Source organism: Opisthocomus hoazin, chromosome 1 (assembly GCF_030867145.1).
Source record: "Opisthocomus hoazin isolate bOpiHoa1 chromosome 1, bOpiHoa1.hap1, whole genome shotgun sequence".
Taxonomy (NCBI): domain Eukaryota; kingdom Metazoa; phylum Chordata; class Aves; order Opisthocomiformes; family Opisthocomidae; genus Opisthocomus; species Opisthocomus hoazin.
The window spans coordinates 20,286,653-20,310,900 of NC_134414.1; the positions used below are offsets into that span (position 1 = coordinate 20,286,653).

The 24,248-nt window shown below is 40.5% G+C and overlaps 1 protein-coding gene across 9 annotated transcripts in view; it reads left to right on the plus strand.

Annotated features, from left to right (window-relative positions):
* Positions 1–24,248, plus strand: part of GRIA4 (glutamate ionotropic receptor AMPA type subunit 4) — a 254,290-nt gene that overhangs the window by 105,919 nt on the left and 124,123 nt on the right. The gene's annotated exons all lie outside the window — the stretch shown is intronic.

The window sequence follows — 24,248 nt, forward strand, 5'->3', positions numbered from 1 at the left end:
GCCCCTCTGCGCAGCAGCCTGTGAGGCAGCCTGGCCCCCGGCCCCCAGCCCACGGGGAGGGGACCCCCAGGCTGGGCTAAGCCCCAGGTCTGCCTGTGCTGAGCGGCACGTGGGGACACAGCTGACCTTCCCTCCTCTGGGGACATCCACAGACAGAGCGGAGCTTTTGACTTTTAAGCTGGAAAACAAGGGAGATCAAACAATTGAAGGGTTCAAGTGGAAGTTAAACCAATAGAGGGAAACTACTAAACCTGAATCGTAGCTAATAATGTCTGCAATATAAATGCCTACTATAACTTCAGCAGCAGCTTCCCACTGTGGTGTGGGCTTAACTTATTTGATTCCCTTTCTTTCATTTTGTTTCATCCTTTTTGCTCCATTTGCAAGCAGAATCAAAGATCTTAAAGCATCAAGACGAACTGTCAAAAGTGAATAGTGGAAGATGCTTTGGGATGGGCATGCTCTGTTAGTACCATACCTTCAAGAAGTGCTGACAAGCATTGCTTTTAGGTTTAACACGGTGTTGTTTCACGTTCCTTTCTCTACAAAAACTTGTTCTTTAATCTCCAGAGACCTCTGCAAGCTCTGTGATGGTGTGCAGAGCAGGGACAAAGGAGTTGTACTTGCTCCAGTCAGCTGTGGCTCCCATTTCTGCTCCTAGCACCTTTCATTCCAGTTGCAACTACTGGCAGTTTTCTTTGGCTGGGTGTCATTCTTTCCTTCCCCAGTACTCTGGGGAACATCTGCGCAGCCACAAGCATAATCTGGTACACTCAAGGTTTCTCCCCTCCCTCTCTCTTCCACCACACATGTCAGTCATAAACTTCATATTTGGATGGCATCCTTGCCAATCTCCAGTTCTCTGCAGTGCATTTGGTTTTCCCCTGGGCATGAAGCCTCTGAGACAGCAGTTCTGCAGCTCTTTGTTTCCAATTCTGCAGCCTACTTCTTCTGTCTACTGTTTGGAAAGAAGGACAGCACTAACTGCCTGCAATGGCATCCCTAAATACCTGTGTGGAGATTCTGAGACAGCTTGTACTGTTAGTGTGGTAAAAGGCCAACCTCTTTATAGAAATGTAAACATGCTCTAATACTTAGCCATTCACTTCTCAGTGGCCGTGCATTGGCCTTGTCCTGCCCTGAGTGTGTGAACTGCATATATATACCACATCATGTTCCCTTCTACCATATCATATTCCCACTGATTTTATTAATTCCACAGTAGCTGTGATGATAAGAGCGGTCGGTGGTAATGAACTGACTTCAAGTACTGCATAAAGCCCCAATGGGAGGTGTGAGAGAAAGAAGACATCTTTTTTAGATGAAGTACTACATGCCTTCTTTGTCCTAGCCAAAAAGGGTCACCTGGCTTGATACACCTGTCGAAAGAATCTTTTTTTTTTTTTTTTCCAGGACCATCTTCCATCTGTTTCACTGTTAATACCTTAATATGACAAATTATTATGTCTGAAAAAGCTACCTGGTACAAACCACTAAATTCCTTTTGGTTCTCTGCTCCGTTTGTAGTAAAGAGGCAGTTTCTGAAGGGCTAGAAGTTATCTGGCTTGTAAAGAAAAATCCAATCTCCGGCAGAGACTAGAGTTATAAAATTTGACCTACTTAACAAAAAATCCTATTAGATGGATTTATACATGGCTCCCTGAGATCAGACTGTCCAGTACGAAGAATAAAACCTGAAGCATTTTAATGGGACCTGAAGCCTTACAGCTGTTTAATGCTGTCAAGTAGTTTTTCCTTGCTTCTTTCAAATTCTGGTGCTAAAAACAATGCAAAATATAGTCTGATCCATATAGAACTTTCAGTTTGGAATATCATCATGTCCAACTGCTAAATCTGTTACATTACAATTTGATAAAAAGCATTGTTGTAAACAAACAAAAAACCCCACCTTTAATCTTTTTTTTGCCACAACTAGTTACATGGCGTGGCAAGGTGGGCCTCCTCAGAGGCTATTCTGAACTTTGAAATAGTCAGTGATCGTTTCAGCTTGCTGTAGATAAAACCATTTTTTCTTGACTTCATACTGCTTCATCTCACCCCATGCTGCAAAGCCACATGACTATTGCTAAGCTAACAGTATTGAGTGTTTTTTTTCTTGAGTCTCTGGCTTGAAGAGTCAGGTGGTTTTGTGAAGCTCTCAGTACTCCTTTCTGTCTAAAAGGGAAATTTCTGTTCCCCTTGGTTGCAGAAAAGAGTTTGTGACCCCAAACACTGCAGTGGCTCAGAAACCTGAGAGAAAACAAAAGCCCAAGTATATGTTGATATCTTTAAATCCTTTTTTGTATTAGTCTTGTATTTTTTTTTAGTTCCAAGCAATGATTTTGAAAGTTTGTTTGCTTAGCCAAACTTTGGTTAACAAGGTCCTACTGAAAAAAAAACAAACCCAAACCAACCCCAAAAAAACAGAACCATGCAAAAGATCCTGTGAAATACACAACTGCTAACAGTTTGATTCATTGAGATAATTCCCTGCTCCCTTGTTCTCTTCAGCTTCTTATCTTTTAGACAATAATGTTTCTGTAAATGAGAGATATGATTGTCAGAATCCTGGTACCTCCTTTGCATAGCTGTCACAATTTCCATAACCTGGGCAGAGGAAGCAATTACGCATGCCAGCCTGGCATAACTAGTGAATTTGCGTGCCGCATTTGCAGCAAGAGGTGCTCCGAGAGTCACCCTTGGCAGAACTTGGCAAGATGTTTTCTCCAGAAAGTGTTGGGGATGATATTTCTGGGCATTGAGCAAAAACCTTTGTGTCCAGCATCCTACCATCTAAACACAAGGAGAGGACATTACTGTCTTGGGCATATTGAGCTCTCACTGGTTATGAGCAGTATTGGTACAGTCTGTATTACAAAGCAGAATAGCTTACTTTCTAGGTAATAAAGTAAGGATTTCAATTCAGCATTGTCATTTCCTATGTTCTTTATATGAGAGCTTATGGGGACTCTTTGACAGAGAAGATATATATATATTTTAAAAATCTATAGTAATAAACATGTACTGGCCATAGCAATAAACTTTCTCCATCCTTTAGCTTTCTAAAATAGTTGTAAATAACTCTATGAGAGGACTAGATTCCCAGTTGTCATCAAAAGCAATAAAAGAGGCATTTATGCATTTATCCTCTGAAGGCTGGTCCCAAGGCTCCCTTCTGACATGACTACTGTGCCAGGAGCTTGCAGCTTTCACTAACATCAAGCTAGGGAATCCCTGTTGTGGGAAGGCTGGTTTCACAGACCTAGGGTACAGCCCAGGGAATCTTTCACTTGTCATGTGATATATCCTGGGGTGCAATAAGAAGAGCGTGACCAGCAGGTGAAGAGAGGTTCTCCTCCCCCTCTACTCTGCCCTAGTGAGGCCTCATCTGGAGTACTCTGTCCAATTCTGTGGACCCCAGTTCAAGAAAGATGAGGAACTACTGGAGAGAGCCCAGCAGAAGGCTATGAAGATGGTTAAGGGAATGGAGCATCTCTCCTACGAGGAGAGGCTGAGGGAGCTGGGCTTGTTCAGCCTGAAGAAGAGAAGGCTGCGAGGGGTCCTAATATATACCTATAAATATCTGAAGGGTGGGTGTCAGGAGGATGGGGCCAGACTCTTTTCGGTGATGCCCAGTAACAGGACAAGGGGCACAAAGTGAAGCACAGGAAGTTCCATCTGAACATGAGGAAGAACTTCTTCCCTCTGAGGGTGACGGAGCACTGGAACAGGTTGCCCAGAGAGGTTGTGGAGTCTCCTTTTCTGGAGATATTCAAGACCCGCCTGGACAAGTTCCTGTGCAGCTCACTGTAGGTGACCCTACTTTGGCAGGGCCGTTGGACTAGATGATCCCCAGAGGTCCCTTCCAACCCCTACCGTTCTGCAATTCTGTGATTCTGTGATTAAAAAAGTATGTGTGTGCACGAGCAGGTGTGTTCATACATGTATGTGCACATGTGTGCATGTGCTTTAGACTTTATTTTACCCTGTATCTGCAAACACAAATACTCCTTAGAATTTCACCTCAGCTTAGTTTGACTTGGCTAACTCAAGCTGAGAACATGCCTCTTCCATATGATATTTCCTCCATAGACTTGAACAGTAATTATATCTATTAGAACGAGTGCAAATCAAAGGTGCAATATTATTGGTCTGAATTAAAACACTTTACACCAGTTTTGCATTTAGTTGTCATAAATGTTCATGAAAATACAAGGCCTTATATAATGATTCCTCATTCTTCAGCCTATTGACATTCACAGTACATTAGACAAGTGGGTATTGACCTTCATATGGTGTTGGTCAATGTTATCTCTTAAAACACTAAAATCTTAGCCTCATCTAAACAGAAGTGGATATCTACTTATTACCTCTCCTTTTTCCACATGGATTATTATATTATGAATGACAATACATTGATTTAGCTTGGCTTTACTTTACATCATACAGATACCTGAATTTTCAAATAGGATATGTGAAATGAAAATAATATATTAAACATCTCTGGTGAGACCTAATGGATTTCTAAAAATATAAAACTGCAAGTACAAACACATAAATATTTATGGTGAATTTTCTTATCCTTGTTTATATTTTATGTAGCATAATCTTTCTGTCACAGGATTAGGCTTGGTTTACCTCTGGTTTATGTGACAGGAAATTTAGAGCAGCTCATATCAATCAACATACAATACAGTATGCAATGAGTTAATATCAACACTGCAAAAGTGAAATTTTTTTAGTGCATTAGTAGTATATGTGCTTGTCTTGTCCTGAATTAAAAGGACCCTTTGGGGCTGAAAATTAAATCCTAGCTGAATTGTTTTTCATTTAATAAAATAAGAGGAACAAAGCTTTTAAACCACTTTGAGATTCATAGATATGCTTCATAGAGTGCACACAGCAGTGGCTGTTCTTCAGCCTGATTCTGCTTTCACTGACAGTGATGAAAATCAGGAGTAACTCCACCGAAGTCACTGGAGCTACCTGGGGTAAGATGAGAACAAAATGAGGAATTTATTGTCACAACAGTGCAGCAAATATATAGCAGTGATGGATTATTTCTTTATGGACTATGACACAGCTTGAACGAAGAAAAAATAGTAGTGGCCTATAAGCAATTGATATTTTTTTTTGTCCTGAATGCAGATAGAGCCATTGTTTGCCACTGCTCTTATGCAGAGAAACAACTGGAAAAGAACAAATAAATTGTACTGGATATGAAGATCTTTTACAAAGATATTTTCAATTTAATGATTGGATCACAGGAGTTTGCCTTTTATAAAGGAAAGTGTAAGTCTCTGAAAATTACATCAAAGTCTGCCTGACAGAAAACAAATTGGAGAAATGTATGCCAGAGACTTCCTGAAATATTCTTTATTTGCAGCTAGTAATATTTGAGTAAATTCAGACTCAATCAGATTAAGGTATTTTATCATATGTCAGTTTCAACTATTGCATCTTTAAATGACTAGTAATGTATTTTGTTTTTTAATTAATAAATGATGGATGACGTTCAGTTAAACAGATCAATCTAGACATTAATTTCTGATGTTTCTTTCAAACTGCTGCTAACTCCCCTCAGCTTTACATTCATGCAGGTTAGCCAATGGTTATATATGATTCATTGCAAGTTATGGTCTGGTGCTGGTAACATTTAATAATCCATTTAATTTATCTTTTCCTTACTGTTCCTTGTCGTCTGCAAATTGTAGAATCATAGAACTATAGAATGGTTTGGGTTGGAAAGGACCTTTAAACATCATCTAGTCCAACCCCCCTGCAATGAGCAGGGACATCTTCAACTAGATCAGGTTGCTGAGAGCCCTGTACAACCTGGCCTTGAATGTTTCCAGGGATGGGGCATCTACCACCTGTCTGGCCAACCTGTTCCAGTGATTCACCACCTTCATCGTAAAAAATTTCTTCCTTATATGCAGTCTAAATCTACTCTCTTTGAGTTTAAAACCATTACCTCTTGTCCTGTTGCAGCAGGCCCTGCTAAGAAGTTTGTCCCCATCTTAGAAGCCCTGTTTAAGTACGAAAAGGCCACAATAAGTTGTTCCTTAGCCTTCTCTTCTCCAGGCTGAACAGCCCCAACTCTCTCAGCCTTCCCCCATAGGAGAGGTGCTCCAACCCTCGGATCATTTCTGTGGCCCTCCTCTGGACCCGTTCCAACAGCTCCATATCTTTTCTCTGCTGAAGGCTCTATAGGTGGACTCAAGACTCCAGGTGGGGTCTCACCAGAGCAAGGACAGAATCCCCTCCCTTGACCTACCTGCTGGCCATTCTTCTCTTGATGCAGCCCAGGATACGGTTGGTCTTCTGGGCTTTGAGCGCACATTGCTGGGTCATGTCAAGCTTTTCATCCACCAGTACCCCCAAGTCCTTCTTGGCAGGGCTGCTCCCAATCCCTTCATCCCCCAGCCTGTATTGATACCAAGGGTTGCCTCGACCTGTGTGCGGGACTCTGCACTTGGCCTTGTTGAACCTCATGAGGTTCACACAGGCCCACCTCTCCAGCTTGCCCAGGTCCCTCTGGATGGCATCCCGTCCTTCTGGCATGTCAACTGCACCACTCAGCTTGGTGTTATTTGCAGACTTGCTGAGGGTGCACTTGATCTCGCTGTCTATGTCATTGATGAAAATATTGAACAGTACTGGTTCCAGTACAGATCTGTGAGGGACACTGCTTGTCACTGATCTCCATTATCTAACACTTGCTTTAGGTCCTTATCTAAAAAACAGACACTATATTTCTCTTTTAAAGGACCAGATAATACAGAGCACAAGCTGAAATTTCTAACTGCTTAAAATGCAGAGGGCAAAAGTTTCGCTCAAGGATAGAATTTTAATAGCCAACAGGACTTCAGTAAATTTAGTGAAATTAAAGTAAAAGAAGGATGTTGAACTATTATTTTTGTTTTGTAAGAAGATTAAAAAAGAGCTACTAACAAGATGGGGAATTTAAGCATGCAAAAATCCTGAATAAAATTGCTTAGAATGCTATTTTAAAGTATCAAAAAATATTTTAAGGAGCAGCGTCCTAGGCTCGGAAAACATCTAGTGGGATGAATCCAGACATTAGCAAATGCAAAGTATTATAACTGTGGAACTATCAAGGTTTCACAAGAAGTGAAGGAAGCTGCCAAGGGAATCCCCAGGGACAGACAGCTTTAGATTTCATTCAAAGCCTTTGAAATGATTCAGAGGAAATACAGAAGCTGTGTAAGAAGGAGAATAAATAAACATATTGTAACAAGAGGCCAGGTGTTCTCTTTCTTGATGTGAATGCATAAGAACAAAGATATCTTAGATCTATAGATATTATAGATTGCAATGTCCATGGAAAAGTGCCATTTCAAAACTCACAAAGAATTTTGTATACAATTTTTAAAATGTATTATGAAAATATCATTTACAGGATATTGCTGAAGGCAAAAATACAGCATTCTTCAATTATCAGTTAGAGATAGCTGTGAGTAACAATATCTTGACTTATACTAGTATATCTAAAGAAGAATTATTACAAGGAAGACAACTCATGTCAGATTTTAAGCCAGTATCTGAACATTAGCAAGTATGATAAAACTGACACAGGGTCTAATACACAGCAACTGCTTTTTGGCCTTTGTGTGAAGCAGCTGGTGTTGCATATGGTAAGAGGTAGGATACTGGATGGATTGGACTTTGTTTTGTTCAGTGTCAAAAATTATGTTCTGTAAAGTAAAAATAATGGAAATTACTCTCAAATGAAATAATACAAAGCCTGTCTCTCAAAATTCTCTGGCCAAAATTTCTCCTGGATAATTTGTCTGATTGTATTCAGTGTGGTAGGACTGTGGTAATTTATCCCAGGTGACAGTAGGCCTTAGAGCATGAAGATAAGCTCTAAAAAAACAAAAGAGATTTCAACAAAGGAAACACTGAGAAGTAATCAGTCTTTAACTCCTAAATGAAAAACTACTTTAAAGCTCATAAATTGTTTTTAAAATTAATGACAACATAAAGTGAAAACCTCGTTTTTGAGAGGAACCAACATTTTATCCTGATTCTCAAGCTGAATCACAGAAAGTTTCCTTGCAGGGAGCAGCTCCTGTGCTTCCTGCTGTTAGCTTGTAAAACTCACCTTCAGGTGATGCCATTGAGCTAGTACAGCTGGCTAATGTTTGTGCAGAAAAATGAAAAACTCAAATGCTTCCAGCTAAATACTAAGCTGCTTTTTGAACAGCTAAAATTATTGGGTTTGGGAGCAATAATATTGTAAATCTAAGTGATGGAATGGTAGAAAGAAAGATGTGGACAGTTCTGTGTCATTTGTTATTATGTTGCCTAAGCAGTAACAGTGAAAGAGACTTGTATATCTGGTGCTGTGACAGTCTAAGTTACTGTAAACATTTTTACCGTAGAGTGAAAAACTTACTCAAATATGTAGGAAAAAAAAAATAATTAGTACCCATATCATAGAAAACATTGTTGGGGTTTCTTCCATGATCAGTCTTAGGATGGCCACCACCCACCAAAACCATGAAGAAATAGGATCTTACTTTCTGAACTACAGCAATGAAAGTTCTGTGAATACTGTAGCAAATAGTTGAAGTATCTAATGAAAAAACAAAACAGGCAGACACATTCCTCTGCTTTCTGGTAGCTCAACAATGCCGTACTTCAAATGATGGAAGACATAGATATATCTAAAGAGGAAAATGAGCCTAAAAATCTAAAAACACTTTCAGTGAAGTTTTAAAACAAAATTTTTCATAGATCTCTGATCTCTTTATCAGGTCTTGCATATCTGCATTGCTTAGCAAAGTGCATGTAGCACATTGCTTGTGCTATATTCTTAGCATTTATCTAAAAGGCTAATATTTGTGATAAAATGGCAATTAGCTAATTACCAAACTGCTTTGAGACAGATTGTCTCATTTGGAAGAAACCTACTTAAAGGTACTGAATCAAAAATTTTTAAGAAGTTCCAGAACTACTGCCATGTGATGTATTTGCACACGCTAGTCTGGACATTTTCTCCTACTGAGATGAAAACTAAGTAATTTTCAGTTCAGAAGTCTTCAAAGCATGTATTAACCCTTTATCTACTGTGTTCATACATATTCCCAATGCATATCTGGTGGAATGTAAAGTTACCAGCCAGAATTTTGAAAATATACTTATGTTTTGGTATCCTTCCATTTTTAATGCAAATTTGACTACATGTTTGTTGCCTAGGGACCTTAATTTATGTAGGGCTTAAGGTAGCCTTTATGCAAAGAAGAATCCAGTCATGTCAGACTGCGCATTGAAAACTCTTGATTTCATTCATTTTCATGACCAGGATGGAAAGCTTCCAAGTTGGTCATGAGCACTGTTAAACTTACAGAGCAAAACTGCTTGTGCAACAGTCTTGGACTTCTAATACTCTTGGTATATTCAAGCACAGATGATACACTTTATAAGTAATATTTAATAAGGAAAGTGAAGGGGTTTTTTTCCTCCTTTGTATCTTGAGATACTGATCTGAATTATTCTGAGATTTATGGTATTGCTTTGATCTACTTTCAAACTCCAGAAACATTTCTAATAAGACCCTCTCTAACAGAGAACAGAGAAGGCTTTGTGTAGATGTTGAACTTCAGGCGATTTGACATGTCCAAACCCCCAGCCTGAGGTATCTACATAACCAATATGTGCAGAAATAGGAGATTCCCGTGAGTGGGCATCTGAGACAGGAATCATCAAAGCCAGATGCTACGAAATACAAAAGGCAACAATGTTTTGCATCCCCTGAATACTTAACTTTACATATTTAGATGATAAGGAGGCATATGTTCAAAGTTCAAAACTTTCCCTTTGGAATTAGTCATCTTAGATTTTCCTTTTGACAACCCTGCCAAGATAGGTCTCTTTTTTCCCCATAAAAAATATCTGGAATAGATGGTGTCATCTTGGATTTGAACACATATTTTCCATTAAGTAGTTAACTAAAAATCTTGCAAGGGCAAAAACTGAACATAACCTATATGTGGAGACAAGACTTTAATGTTAGCGTGATCTAAGTCTTAACAGTATAATCAAAATACAAGTTATGATTAGTCTGTTTTAGAGTCATGCTAACGCTAGGACTTACAGTGCTCATCCTCCTTCCGCATAAGGTAGGGGCAAGGGGAGTTGGACCATCAGAGATGTGAGACATTTACTAGGATGAGTATCATGTTGGTGAGGGTTTCTTCCTCCATGGTCTTCTTGAGGGCCTTTTTATATTTTCTGATGCAGTCTCCTTACTTGGTCTTTCTTCCCTGGTTCCCAATCCTACCTTATGTAGTTTTTCTTCTCTCTTTGTTATGGTTTAAAACTATTTCACCTGACTGAGTAACCAGCCACTCACCACTGTAATTTGTGATTACAGTGCCAGGCCTCTGCTCATAACCTCTACCTGTATTTCTCTTCATTACACTTTTATTCTAACGCATGGACTGTTCGCTCAATGCAGAACAACTATGTTATTGCTGTGTATGAACTAGGAATAGGTGCTGTACCATACAGCTGCACACAGCTGAACTGAAGCTAATATGTATTCAGGCAATAGTCAGCTGGCTGCTAAATGTTTGCTGAAACAAGCTAAAATCAACTCAGGCCAAGACAAGTCCAGGCAAGTCCAGAGGCCTACACTGTTACATCAATAAAAAGCCTTTGGTCTTTTCTTAGTAATGGCAAAATCATGTTTATTAGCATATAAATTGGATACTTCAAGTTATCTACACCTATTTTTGGAAATGGGTATTTATTTCATGCCTCGGGTTCATTGCTTGCTAAAAGAGGTGTTGGGCCATTCTTAGTAGAAGGACATTTCTGCAGGGTTGTCCTCCGAGTTTGTCTCCGTTGTGGTGAAAGAGAGCAGGCTGGCTTGCACAGGGCAGAAGGCCGTGGGACCAGTGCCAACAGAAGAACTACACAGAGGATGGAGAAACAGTGAAATAGAGTGACCAGTGTGATGGTGGATGCTGCCTTCTCTGGAGAGATGCTGACAATCAGTACATTAGGAAAACATGTGTTTTCAAGAGAAAATCCAGGCAATGATTTAGGACACTCTGGTATGTGCTTTTGCTAGGAGATGATGGGTTTTCACAATAACACTGGAACAATGCCCACACAAATTTCATGTAGTATATATGTTAAATGCTTTGTAGCAACAACCTAGTAATGAATAATGCAATTATAATCAGAAAAGCTAAAGCAGTAGTTCATATCAAGAGCCTGCAAGAAATTGCTACTTGTTGTTAATGAGTGGAAGAATATTAACTAGAAAGCTAATGCTAGGACATGTTCCTCATCGCCTTTTACCTCATTGGGTAGAAACAGAAATTCATTTGAGAGCATGCCTATGTACAAATTGCATTGTGAGAGTTAATCAAAGAACCTGTATCTAAGTCGGCTGATTCTTAGCTTGAGAGGAGTCTGCCCTAGTTGTAATTTTAAAATGAGAAACTGGGATATCCCCTTTAAAGGATAAATCTGTCTGCTAAACAAAATATATGAATGAACAAAAAGCCCTGTTTGGTTGCTAATAGAGATAAATTGCTTTTACATCTTCAGTTAGTATACAAGAGCAACTTATATCTTCTTCATTGAGAGAATACCATAGCTCCTGTGGTTTTGATCAACACCCCTGCTGAGTCTTGGATTGTTTGTTCATCTTGGATTATATTTACATGTTCTGTCTTTATACGTATAAAGTTTCTTTACTTCATCAGACTTGATGTAGTTTTAAAAAGAGGACCACAGATGAAAACATAGGGAGAGTCTATAACATGTCATTCTTTCTCTCTCTAGTTCCCTCTTTTCTTTTCTTTGAATTAGCATTGTAAAGCCTCATGTTTCTGTCTGATAGCACATAAATGGTGAAGAAATGCAGCACCTCCGACCATTCCTGTCAGTTTGGCTTGATGAGAACGCAGGGGTTATGAGGCCAGATGGGTTGACTCTGTTCATCTACCTGGGCATTCTGCCATACATGGGGTGTAGATTTTCTGATTTTTGCATGTAAATGAGAGTACTTCTAGTTAAGCATTTCTTGTCACTCATGCATACTGAACAAATGTGTGGCTTAATAGGCACAGAACACATATTTATTTCAAAGAAATAAGTACAGCAGAAATGTTCTCCCAACAGATTTCTCTTTCATAGAAAACTTTCACAAAAGCTTGATTTTAGTTTGCATATACAGGATATAATCTCAACAATGATAAATAAAGGTTTGTCCATGCTTAGATGGCTTTTGTGAAGATAGCTTACCCAAACCCCGTAGGGCTGTTGTTGTCTGGAGTCACAGAGGCTTAGCTGGCATGATCTGAGGGCTGGGGAGCAGGCTTCGACCAAGGGCAGAGCAAGGCTGAAACACACATCTAAGTCAACAGAAGAACGTACCAATAGCCCTGCTATAATCATAGAGCTACAGAATAATTTGTGTTGGAAGGGACCTCTGGATGTCATCTGACCAAACCCACACTTGAATATGGGCCAACTTGAGCCTTAAAGCAGGTTGCTCAAACCATTGTCTAGTCGGATTTGGAGTATCTCCAAGGATGGATGTCCCAGATCTTCTCTGAGAAATCTCTTAATTTGACCACCTTCGTTGTGAGAATTAGAATTTCTAGTTTTGGGACTTGCGTCTATTGGACGTCTTCCTGTTATTGTGCACCACCAGAAGAATCTGGCTCCATCTCCTTTACACCCTCCCATTACGTAGTTGAAGAGAGCAATAACATCCCCCTTAGCCTTCCCTTCTGTTGCTTCCTTCTGTCTTGTGTGAGGGCTGTGAAGGATGTAGTTCTCCCTATTTAAATTGACCCTGGTGAACCAGGAAGGAGTTTGGCCCAATATACTTAGCCTCAGGTAGGCAAAGCAATTATTCCTCAAAGAGTTAATATCCTTCTGATACTGCATTTTGAGTAGCTATTCGAAAAGAATAAGGAACCTTATTTGGAGTCATTTATGCCAGTAATAGCCTTTTTCAATCTTAGTTATGGTGTCACTAGTATAATATTATAAGGAGATTTCTTTCCTCTGCCTTAAGGTAAAACTGACTGCAGACACAGAAAATACTCATTGTAGGTTAGACTTTGTTGGCTATATCCCCTCTTAGCAGGTGGAAAAATAAGCTGTGACATTGCTCCATTATGTATTCTATAGATTATCATCTCCCCTGCACCACAGCCCATCATTTTTTTGGGACACTCGATGCAGAAACAGTTCTTAAAAACCAATGAGTGTCAGGACTGAAATCGTTCCTGACTTCAGTGCATAGCATATGCGGAACTGGTCGCACAAGAAGTAGGGATAATCTAATTGCCTGGTAATATCCCCCTTCTTCTTAGATATACAAACACACAATGCCAAGTGCTGAATTTTTTACTTCGGTGCCTCTGGGGACACAACGTAAGGCTGATTGTGTTGTCAGTCTGCTAGCCATGGGAGAAAAGGAGCAGCCACCTTTCAGGCACGATCTCCCTAGTCTGCTGCACCTATGTAAGCTAATGGAAGGAGGCTGAAGGAGGCAGAAATAAGAGGCCACAGTGGCTCTGACCCCCAACAATCACCTAACAGCAGCTGGGCTGTCGGGAGGGCATGTCAGTGCAGCTGGTGTATGCCTGGCTCCGGCTGCTTCTGGTGCAAGGGGGAAGCAGGGGGCTGAAATGTGGCTTTCTGGGTCACGGTGCACACCCGAATCTGCCCCTGAGCTATGCAATTACACGTTTTCCTTATTCAGGGCTCATGCTGACTATGTGATCTAAATAAATTTCAGAGCTGCTATTCATGTAACTGTGATTAGATAAGGTGGCACAACGGCTGTTTTTATGCAACTGCAGTGCACTCTGTCTCTGCATGCAGAGTCTAGTGAAATGCTGAAAAGAAAATTCTTTCTTCAGCTGAAATTTAGTTTTCAGGTTATAAATGAGGAGTATTCCTGCAAGAGTTTTGACTGGATATTTTTCTGTTCTGGGAGATGTGTGCAAAGCTCTCTACCCCATAGATAAGGCAACGACAAAGCTAAATTTGATGCATTGGATGTCATACTTCTAAATTTTCTGGTGGGCATACATTGTAATGATGTTAGCAACACGAATCAGCATAATTGTTCCTGACAGGTTGCATGTATGATTTTATCTTTCCTCCAACAGAGACAGCTCTTTACTTCTTTTCTTTGAGAAGCTGAGTCTTATACAGCAGAAGGCTTCATAACAGAATTTGACGTTTTTATAAACTCCAACAGAAATACCTTTTATCGTCTTTGTTCCTGATGGAATTAATATGCAGGATGAACATTTTTGATCTTAGTATAGCTCCTCCAAACCATAAATATATTAATGCAAAACATCCAACATCAGGCTATTATAAATGTACCAATGTCAGAAAATTTGAATTTATTGTTCCCACATAGATTATCATTTCTTTTTGCTGGGTATATGCAGTATTTAGTATTTCTCGGTAATGCTTTACTGTACTTAATTTTTATTTCACAGCCACCTTCAGCATGATTTATGATTACTGCAAGAGTTGTTAATTCAGATTTTCTGAGTGTTACATGTTCACACTGTAATTTTTTCCAGTGTGTTGTGCATGGAAAGGTATTGTGGGTCCTTATTAGAGGGGGGAAGGAAAATCGGAGCTAAGTAAGGAAAGGAGGGAAGATATTTATATAAATAGCATGCATTCCTGAAAGATACTATGTAATTGTGTCAGAAGTCTATCCCTGAATTGATGCTTCTTTCAGGCCTTGTACTGTAACTGAGTCAACATCTGATTTGGTTGTACTTGTATAGTGACTTCACAAAAATGCACATTGTGATGAGATAGTGTAATGAGAAGCCACTGAAATCGCTCCTTGCCACTGCTTGTGTGCAGACTGAAAATTCTGTGAACGCAAGATGAAAGCACAAGAGGGAAAAGAAAAACAACTACATTTCTTCAATAATACATTGTCAACAATAGCCAGGCTACAATTTTAAAATGGATATATTTGTTCTAGATCTGATTTAGAGTCATTCTGCCAGGGCAAAGTTAAAAACTGAGAGTGAGGAAGGTTGAGAAGTAATAGTATCATCCTGACTCTTTTTTTTGGAAATAGGCTAACTGAAGTGCATATGGAAACATGTCAGTCTGGTCTGTCGCAGTGACTCCCAAATACTATGGAAATGCAGACAACGGTGCTGCAGAATCCAAATGGGATAAACATCATTAAATTATTAAAAATAACAAAAAGTAATGAAGATCTTAATGACAAAATATCAGAAAGCAAGGAGTTTTGCATGGATTTGGAAAAAAGAAACAACAAAGTACAAATGTAAAAAATAATTCTGTTATTAGTGCGGTTTATGCAGAACTTTGGTTCAGTATTTTTTAGTAGTAGTCAAATTATCACTGTCCCATAGAGAGGGATATATTTGTGAGCAGTCATTGGAAGCCTTTAGAGTCTTCGCAGAATCAGAGTAACATAATCTGTCAAGTAAGGCTCAATAATGACTCAACAGAGTTTATTTATAGTTTTCTACTCATTCATGTTCTTTATTAATAACTTTCTACTGTTATGAAAAACAGAATGATGTTCACATTTTTATTAAAAAAGACCACAAAAATTAGTTAATAAAGTGATGGCAGCTAGATGTTAAAGGTCAAAAGAACCAATTGCTGATGATGCCACTTCAGTATCTGTAAAGTATAATTTTCCAAAGCAAGGAAAAGGCAACTTTCTCAATAACCCTCTACATCCTTGTTGGAAACATATTTCATAAATGGCATGCAAAAATACATAGAGAGGAGAATGCAAGTGCATCCTACTTTGGTTTCCCTTGCAGTCAGTATTCGGCTTTACGGCTTACACTTACAAAAAGTACAATTACTGATAATCCTGAAATGTCATTGTTACGTGGTAAACCCTTTTACCAGCACTGTGTGTTAGCAAATGAACAGCAAAGGGTTTATTTCTCATTTCCTTTCTTTTTCCAACCTGTCCTTCTGATTTTCACCTTACTCTAGTGTAGAGCTTGATGTCTTTTAGCTTCATATGACTGCAGAGATGTCCGAGGGAGTCGTGGCAAAATTTTGAGAAGGTGGAAGCAACAAGGCCCGGAAGCAAAATGGCCGAGGACCATTGCATAGTGCCCTGGTTTTTCTGCTCTGTAGAAAAGCATTCAATACCCAAAATGGAATTCACTTACAAACGGCAGAGCTGCTGAAAGGGATTCATGTGGGAGTGTGACATAGTCCTGACTATTTTTTGCCTCTGGTAGGATGGAAGAGCTACTAACAAAATAGCCAGGTGATTGTTTCAGCTAGTGTTATTCAAAACCTTTGGTTTTAAGCTTCCAACTTTCCGGATATAGAATTCTTGGTTCGCATGGCTAGCTGAAAAGTGATTCATTACGCATAATTAGACATGAGTCAAGACAACGTGGGCTATGCCTACACTAAATGTTATACTTTAATCGAGAACCTTGCCTTTTGGGCTTCTTAAACTGCTGTTTCCAGGACCAAATTATTTTTGGCATATTGCATGCACGTTTCCTGACTGCTCAAGGAACATTCCAAAAATGGTTCTTCTTCAATAACTTTAATGGCTTAATAGCGTGACAATTTTAAAACAGAATTAACAGCAGAACTACCCAAGGGCAAACTGTACCACCAAAATGGGAGTAGTATGTTCATTTAAGTACTATTTGTTGATATCATCACAGCACTTGAGAACTGTTGTAAGAGAAAATTACGTAAGTACAAAAGAAAGAGACCATCATTACCTAAAGCGATTGCATCTATGTATTAAGCAGGACAGCAAAAAGAGAGAAAAAGATGGGAGAATTCAGTCATGTAGGGAGACATGAAAAGTGTTCTTAACATCGTGGCAGTCTAGTCATTGTCAAGCCTTCTTGCAGGTGTTACGGAAAAGCAGCATTTGGGGGAGTCCAATGAGGTGTCTAAGCAAATGCTCGCAGGGAGCCTCTGCGCAGCCTACAGAGCCACAAAGGGGAAAGCAGAGTTGAATGCTGGATAATCTAGTAAGTGGGCATGAGATTAGCATCACTGATCATCAGCATCTCTAAAATAAATGGTAATATGGTGGAAGTAGGCCAGAAGGGGCCCAGGAAGTGGGTAGAAGTATTTACATTTGATGTGATGAGGAAAGAAAGGAATACAAAGAAAGGGACGTTATCACCCGAAGAGTGGGCTGAGGCATTCATTGAGTAACATTATGGATGGATACAAATGAGGAAAATTTACGTCTGTCAGAAATGAATAAAATCATATTGAAATAGCTGAGAAAAAGGATGGAAGCTATGGTGAGTTTACACTGCAGGACAGATAAAATATGGTAAATCTAAAGGAATTTAAACTGCAAAGATAAATTTGTACATTAGCATGTTTATTGTGATAACTTAGTAGAGAGTTCTGATGTGTAGGTTAAGAGCATGCCTTATAAATAAGATGTGGTGTTTATGTTGTTACAGTATTTAAGAAAGTTCAAGAAGGAAGATTATTCATGTTGGTCCTGAGCTTCCATTAGGAAACAGTTGAAGGGCAGAGGACAATTTTCAGTCTGTCAAAGAGACAGACTGGAATAGAAAATATATAGGTTATACATATCGATAGAGATGGCAAAATATCTAGGAAAGTAGAGACAGAATGCGGTTTCAAAGGTTCAAGTAGAAACTTTAGCTGATACAGACAGGTAGGTAGGAAAGCAGATGAGATGATCTGAGAGGGACCTGGCAGAGAAGTATGCTTAAAGGGGGTATAAAAAATGGATTCAGAGAGCTTAGGGAGAAAGGAGAGCTGAGTAGTAATTGTAAGGCAAATGGAACTAGGATTGATACAAATGCAAGCTCTGATTGGGAGGAAAGGGTGATAACTAACGTGTGTGTTAGAGTATTTGCCGGTATATGCATAATTATAAGCTCAGAAAATAAAGGCTATACTCCAAAGGGAAGCACCATTACTTCCTCCCTCACCCCCACTGTAGCCATATTGCCACTTTATTTTTATAGGAAGTGTGCGAGTTGTTATTAGAATTTAGCAATTTCTTGAGAGTAAAAAGGGCATAATACTGGCTTAATTTATGAAGGATCTGTATTAAATTGTTCCATTAAGAGCTTTGTTCCACTAATTATATAGGTAAATGTTAATATAACTGGTTTATATTACATTTAGAGTATAATATGCGAGAAGATGGATGTTGCTTTTCAAACCTTCTTTGTTGCAGAAAAAGATAGAGAGCTATATAAAGTCCTGAAATCATAGCCAATTTATCAGGCCCACTATGTGAGCTAATACAAGACTAGAGACATACTGCATTGACTGCTGATCATTTTATACCACTTTTAATGCCTTGAAATGAAAAGACAGAAATTAATGGGGAAATAAAGAGCGAAAATGGAATATAAATAATGCATTTTTTGACATTTTGAATCTTACCCTATTATTAGTCTTCTTATGTGGGAAAAAAATCCAATCAAATCAGACAAGTATTCAGATTTTCTGCTTTATCTCATATACAGGGATTATAGAGGATACTCAGTGAAGTGTTGCAAAATAATATAGTTTTGATAGGGATCTAAAGCAAACAATGAATGGGAACTAACACAAATATGGTTTCCCTAGCTGTGATTCTTCATAATACTATTATTTGTTGTTTATACTACAATAGTTAATATTTTGTCAGCATTTCTTTCATAATACTATTATTAGAAGTCTAAAGTGTGCTTATGAGGCCTTGCTGTCATCTAAGAATTGACTTCTAAAATGTAAACTAAACCATCTCAGCTTATTTTAAGTAAAGGAAGGAGGAGAAAGATGCTAAGGAGCAACAGTAATCATTTGAGGCACATTTGTGTTACAATAACATAAAATTCTATTTGATTCCTAGTCTGAATTGTTGCATTCAGGCCTAAAAATCAAAGTTGTCTGAATACCTGTTTATTTAGAATGAAGTCAGAGGACTCGACCCAGTTGGAAATGGGAGGCCATGAGGAAGTACCTGGGGAACAATGATGGAAGAGGCTCTCGTGCTCTCACCTGGTGAAAACATTGTGACTGTAGTTCCATCCCAAGTGTCTGTGCCTGAATACAGGCAGCATGGGGACCAAACAAGCAGGATTAGATGTCCCTGCACAGCCACTAAACCAAGACCTTGTGGAATGACAGAGAGGAGTGGGGTGACTCACTGGGTAGGAGTACTGCAGGGTACGGAGGAAACTGGGGCAGGCTTTTTGGGAAGGATGGTCTGGGAAGGTGAGGAGTAGCAGCTGTGCTCTGTGCAAAGGGGCATCTGCAGCGTGCCAGAAGTTGCCTACGGGGCAAGCTGGCCCAGAGTGTGGGGGCCAGGAGCAGAGGTGGTGTGGTGGTAAGCCTGCTACATACTGGCTGGTCAAGAAGTGGAAGCAGAGGAAACCTTTAGAGAGATGGGGGAAGCTTCAAAACTGAAGGCACTGGTAGTCTCAGGTGACTTGAGCTGCCCTGATACCTGGCCAAAAGGCAATAGGGCAGAATGCAAGCAACGCAGGAGATTTCTGGAGAGCATCCAGAAGCAAGATCTGCATTCAGACCTTCCAAAGCACTGAGCTTAGTAGCAGAATTGAAGGACTGAGTCAGAGGCCTTTTGAGCCAGCTAGATTTATACAGACACATGGGACCAGGTGGGATGTGTTGACAGAACCAGCTGACATCATTTAAGGCTGTTCTGTATGGTCTTTGAAAGATCTTGTTCAAGAGGAGATTGATGATGATTGGGAAAAGGAAAACTTCATGTGCATCTTCAAACAGGAGAAGAAAGAGGATTTTGGGAAGTACAGGCTGGTCAGCTTTGGCTCAGTCCAGAAGAGGATTAAGGAGCAAATCTATTTCTACGTGTAAGGAAGACAAGGAGGTGACTGGGAATAGCCAGCATGGATTTACCAGGGTAAGACTGTGCCTGATCGATTTGATGGCTTTCTATGATAAAAATACTGGCTCCGTAGACAAGGGGAAAAACAGTAGGTGTTGTTCAGTTTGACTTTAGCAAGGCGTTTGACATTATCTCTTATGCTATCAACAGCTGAGATACAGTTTGGGTGTGTGAGTGATCTGGTGTGTGTAAGATTAGCTGCATTGCCATGCTGAAACTGTTGTGATTAGCTGTACAAAACCCAATCTGCAGCCAAGTATTGGTGGTGTGCTTCGGGGGTCGATAAGGGAATTAATAATCTCTATCAAGTCTATTAATGACTTGAACAGTGTGACAAAGTTTGCAGATGATACCAAACTGGGGGAAATGGCTGATACGCTGGACAGGAATAAGGCTCAACAAACACAAAGTCAAGCATTGCACCTGGGACAGGATAACCTCAACAGTAAGCCCTGGAGGCTGATGGGATAGATAGCAGTTTTGCAGAAAAGGACCTGAGGTCCTGATGAGTTGGATGTGAGACTGCAATCTACTGGGTTTGTTCAGCCTTAAGAAGAGGAGGCTCCAGGGGGATCTTCAGCTTCCAGGGGGTCTGCAACTGCCTGATGGGAGGGTGTGAAAGGAGCTAGACTCTTCCTCAGGGTGCTCAGCAAAAGGAGAGGAGGCAGTGTTCAAAAGTTGCAGTGATGCAGTTTACAGTTTGATACTAGGAAAAATTCTTCACGGTGAAAGTGATGAAACACTAAAATAGGTTGCCTAGAGAGTTTCTAGCTTCTCCATCAAAATTCAGTTGTTCAGAGTTCAAATGGACGTGCCTTGAGCAACATGCTGTAATTGGCCTTGCTTTGAGCAGGAAGTGAAATCAGATGGCCCCCGGAGGTCCCTTCCAGACAAAATTATTCTATGATTCTGTGACTGTGACAACAACAAATATGCACAAAATTCTTCATAACATTACCAGAGATGAGCTACGTGCCAAGGTCCCATGTGAACTCTATTCGTAAACTAGTATCCAGCTTCAACTTCATCAGTACTTCTGAATGTTGGTGAATGGAGAGATGTAGCAAACAGACAAGGATCTGGGATGCCCTAGGAAATGGGGGTTGAAGAACATTTTCTATGTAGTTCCCCCAAAGGGTCTTGCCGCAAAATCAGCTTCCCACTAGGAAAAATTCATGACTGATTTTGATCAGCATGTAATCATAGAATCATAAAATGCTTTGAGTTGGAAAGGACCTTTAGAGGTCATCTAGTCCACCCCCCCTGCCATAAGCAGGGACACCTTCAACTACATCAGGTTGCTGAGAGCCCTGTCCAACCTGGCCTTACATGTTTCCAGGGATGGTGCATTGACCACCTCTCTGGGCAACCTGTTGAGTATTTCACCACCCTCATAGTAAAAAATGTCTTCCTTATATCCAGTCTAAATCTACTCTCTTTTAGTTTAAAACCATTACTCTTTGTCCTGTTACGGCAGGCCTTGCTATAAAGATTGTCCCTCTCTTTCCTATAAGCCCCTTTTAAGTACTGAAAGGCTGCTCTAAGGTCTCCCCACAGCCTTCTCTTCTCCAGGCTGAACAGCCCCAACTCTCTCAGCCTTTCCTCACAGGAGAGATGTTCCAGCCCTCTAATCATTTTTGTGGCCCTCCTGTGGACCGCTTTCAATAGGTCCATGTCTTTCGTCTGCTGAGGGCTCCAGAGGTGGACCCAGGACTCCAGGTGGGGTCTCACCAGAGCAGAGGGCAGGGCAGAATCCCCTTCCTCGACCTGCTGGCCACACTTCTTTAGATGCAGCTCAGGATACGGTTGGCCTTCTGGGCTGTGACCACACATTGTCAGATCCTGTCCAGCTTTTCATCCACCAGTACCCCCAAGTCCTTCTTGGCAGGGCTGCTCTGAATTCCTTCATCCCCTAGCCTGTATTAATGCTGAGGGTTGCCTTGACCCAGCTGCAGGACCTTGCACTTGGCCTTGTTGAACTTCATGTGGTTCACACAGGCCCCCTTCTCGAGCTTGTCCAGGTCCCTCTGGATGGCATCCTGTCCTTCTGGCTTGTCAACTGCACTACTCAGCTTGGTGTCATCTGCAAACCTGCTGAGGGTGCACTTGATCTCGCTGTCTATGTCATTGATGAAAATATTAAACAGTACTCATCCCAGTATGGACCTCTGAGGGACACCACTTGTCACCGGCATCCATTTGGACATCAAGCCATTGACCACTACCCTCTGGCTGTGACCTTCCAACCAATTCCCTATACACAAAACAGGCCACCCATCAAATCCATATCTCCCAAATTTAGAGAGGAGGATGTTGTGGGGGACCATGTTGAAGGCTTTACAGAAGTCCAGTTAGATGACATCCATTGCTTTTCCCTTGTCCACTGATGCATTCCCTCATCATGGAAGGCCACTGTGTTGGTCAGGCAGGACTTGCCCTTAGTGAAGCCATGCTCGCTGTCTCAAATCACCCGCTGTCCTCCATGTGTGTGAAAGACAAGGTCTACAAAAGCACTTAAATGCACAGTTCCCTTTGTTTTCCACAGGATTTTCAGGTACTTTGTGGTTCTGGTCTTTACATCCTAGGAGATCCTTTTGAGAAAAAAGTATTATTTATTCCCAGTTGGTATTGTTGCGTATAATTTAAACACTTGTGTTTTCATAAAATTCATAGGATGGTTTGGGCTGGAACGGACCTTTAAAGATCATCTAGTCCAACCCTCCTGGCATGGACAGGGCCTTCTTTCACTAGATCAGGTTGCTCAAAGCTCTGTCCAGCCTGGCCTTGAATGTTTTCAGGGATGGGGCATCCATAACTTCTCTGGGCAACCTGTTCCAGTGTCTCACCACCCTCACCATTAATAACTTCTTCCTTATATCTAATCTAAATCTACCCTGTTTCAGTTTAAAACCATTGCCCTTTGTCATGCTGCTACAGGCCCTGTGAAAAAGTCTCTGTCTTTCTAATAAGCCCCCTTTATATATTGAAAGGTGACAATAAGGTCTTGCTGGAGTCTTCTTTTGTCCGGGCTTAACAACTGCAGCTTTCTCAGAGTCCTTTGACTCTGTTCCAGCCCTCTAACCATTTTCATGGCCCTCCTCTGGACCTGCTGTAACAGATCCGTGTCTTTTTTGTACTGGGGACCCCAGAACTGGTAACAGTACTCCTGGTGAGATCTCACCAGAGCAAAGAACAGAGGGGCAGAAACCCCTCCCTCAACCTGCTGGCCACGCTTCGTTTAATGCAGCCCAGGATGCGGTTGGCTTTCTGGGCCACGAGCGCACATTGTCAGGTCATGTCCAGCTTTTCATCCACCAACAGGGCTGCTCTCAACCTCTTCATCCCCCAGCCTGTATTGATACTGGGATTACCCCGACCTGGGTGCAGGACCTTACACTTGGCCTTGCTGAACTTCATGAGGTTCACACAGGCCCACTTCTCAAGCCTGTCCAGGTTCCTCTGGATGGCATCCAGTCCCTCAGGCATGTCGATCGCACCACTCAGCTTGGTGTCATCTGCAAACTTGCTGAGGGTGCACTCAATCCCACTGTCTATGTCACTAGTGAAGATATTAAATATTACTGGTCCCAGTATGACCCTTGAGGGACACCACTCATTACTCTTTTCCATTTGGACATTGAGCCATTGACTGTAAATCTTTTGATGCAGCCATCCAGCCAATTACTTATCCATCCAACAGTTCATCCATCAAATCCCTATCTCTCCAATTTAGAGATAAGAATGTTGTGGGGGACTGTATCAAAGGCTTTACAGAACTCCATGTAATTTTTACCTTTTAGAGCATTTAGAGTTTGGGAGACAGAGAAAGGGACACATTAAGTACTGGTAATGAGACTGTGTATCATAACCATTACTGTTTTCTTTCCTTTTCTTCCCCAGAGAACTGTGTTAGAAAGACTGGAGTAGTTTATATTAAACCCATTAAAATATTTGCCTGTATTTTAATTAACCTCTTAATTTACAAATGTGCGTATTTCCTTTTTAAATGTCTCTCAAATAATTGTTTTTACATTTTACTCTCCTTTCCATGCCTTTTGTTGTTTTTTCTCAAAACTTGAATGAAGGAGTAAACTATTTGGCAGTAGTAGGTTTATTTTGAGCCTGTGTGAAAGCTTAACAGTTTCAGTCCCTAACTAAGATGGAGTTCTGTGGTGTGGACAAGGGACAGAAATATTCAGGTCTCTATACATTAATAAGAGGGGGAAAAATGAGATTTCTTCATCTTTCATGTTTACAGTAGGTATCATAATGGTTTCTTAAAAAGCAATATTTAAACTTGACAGGCATGTGGAAGTATTTC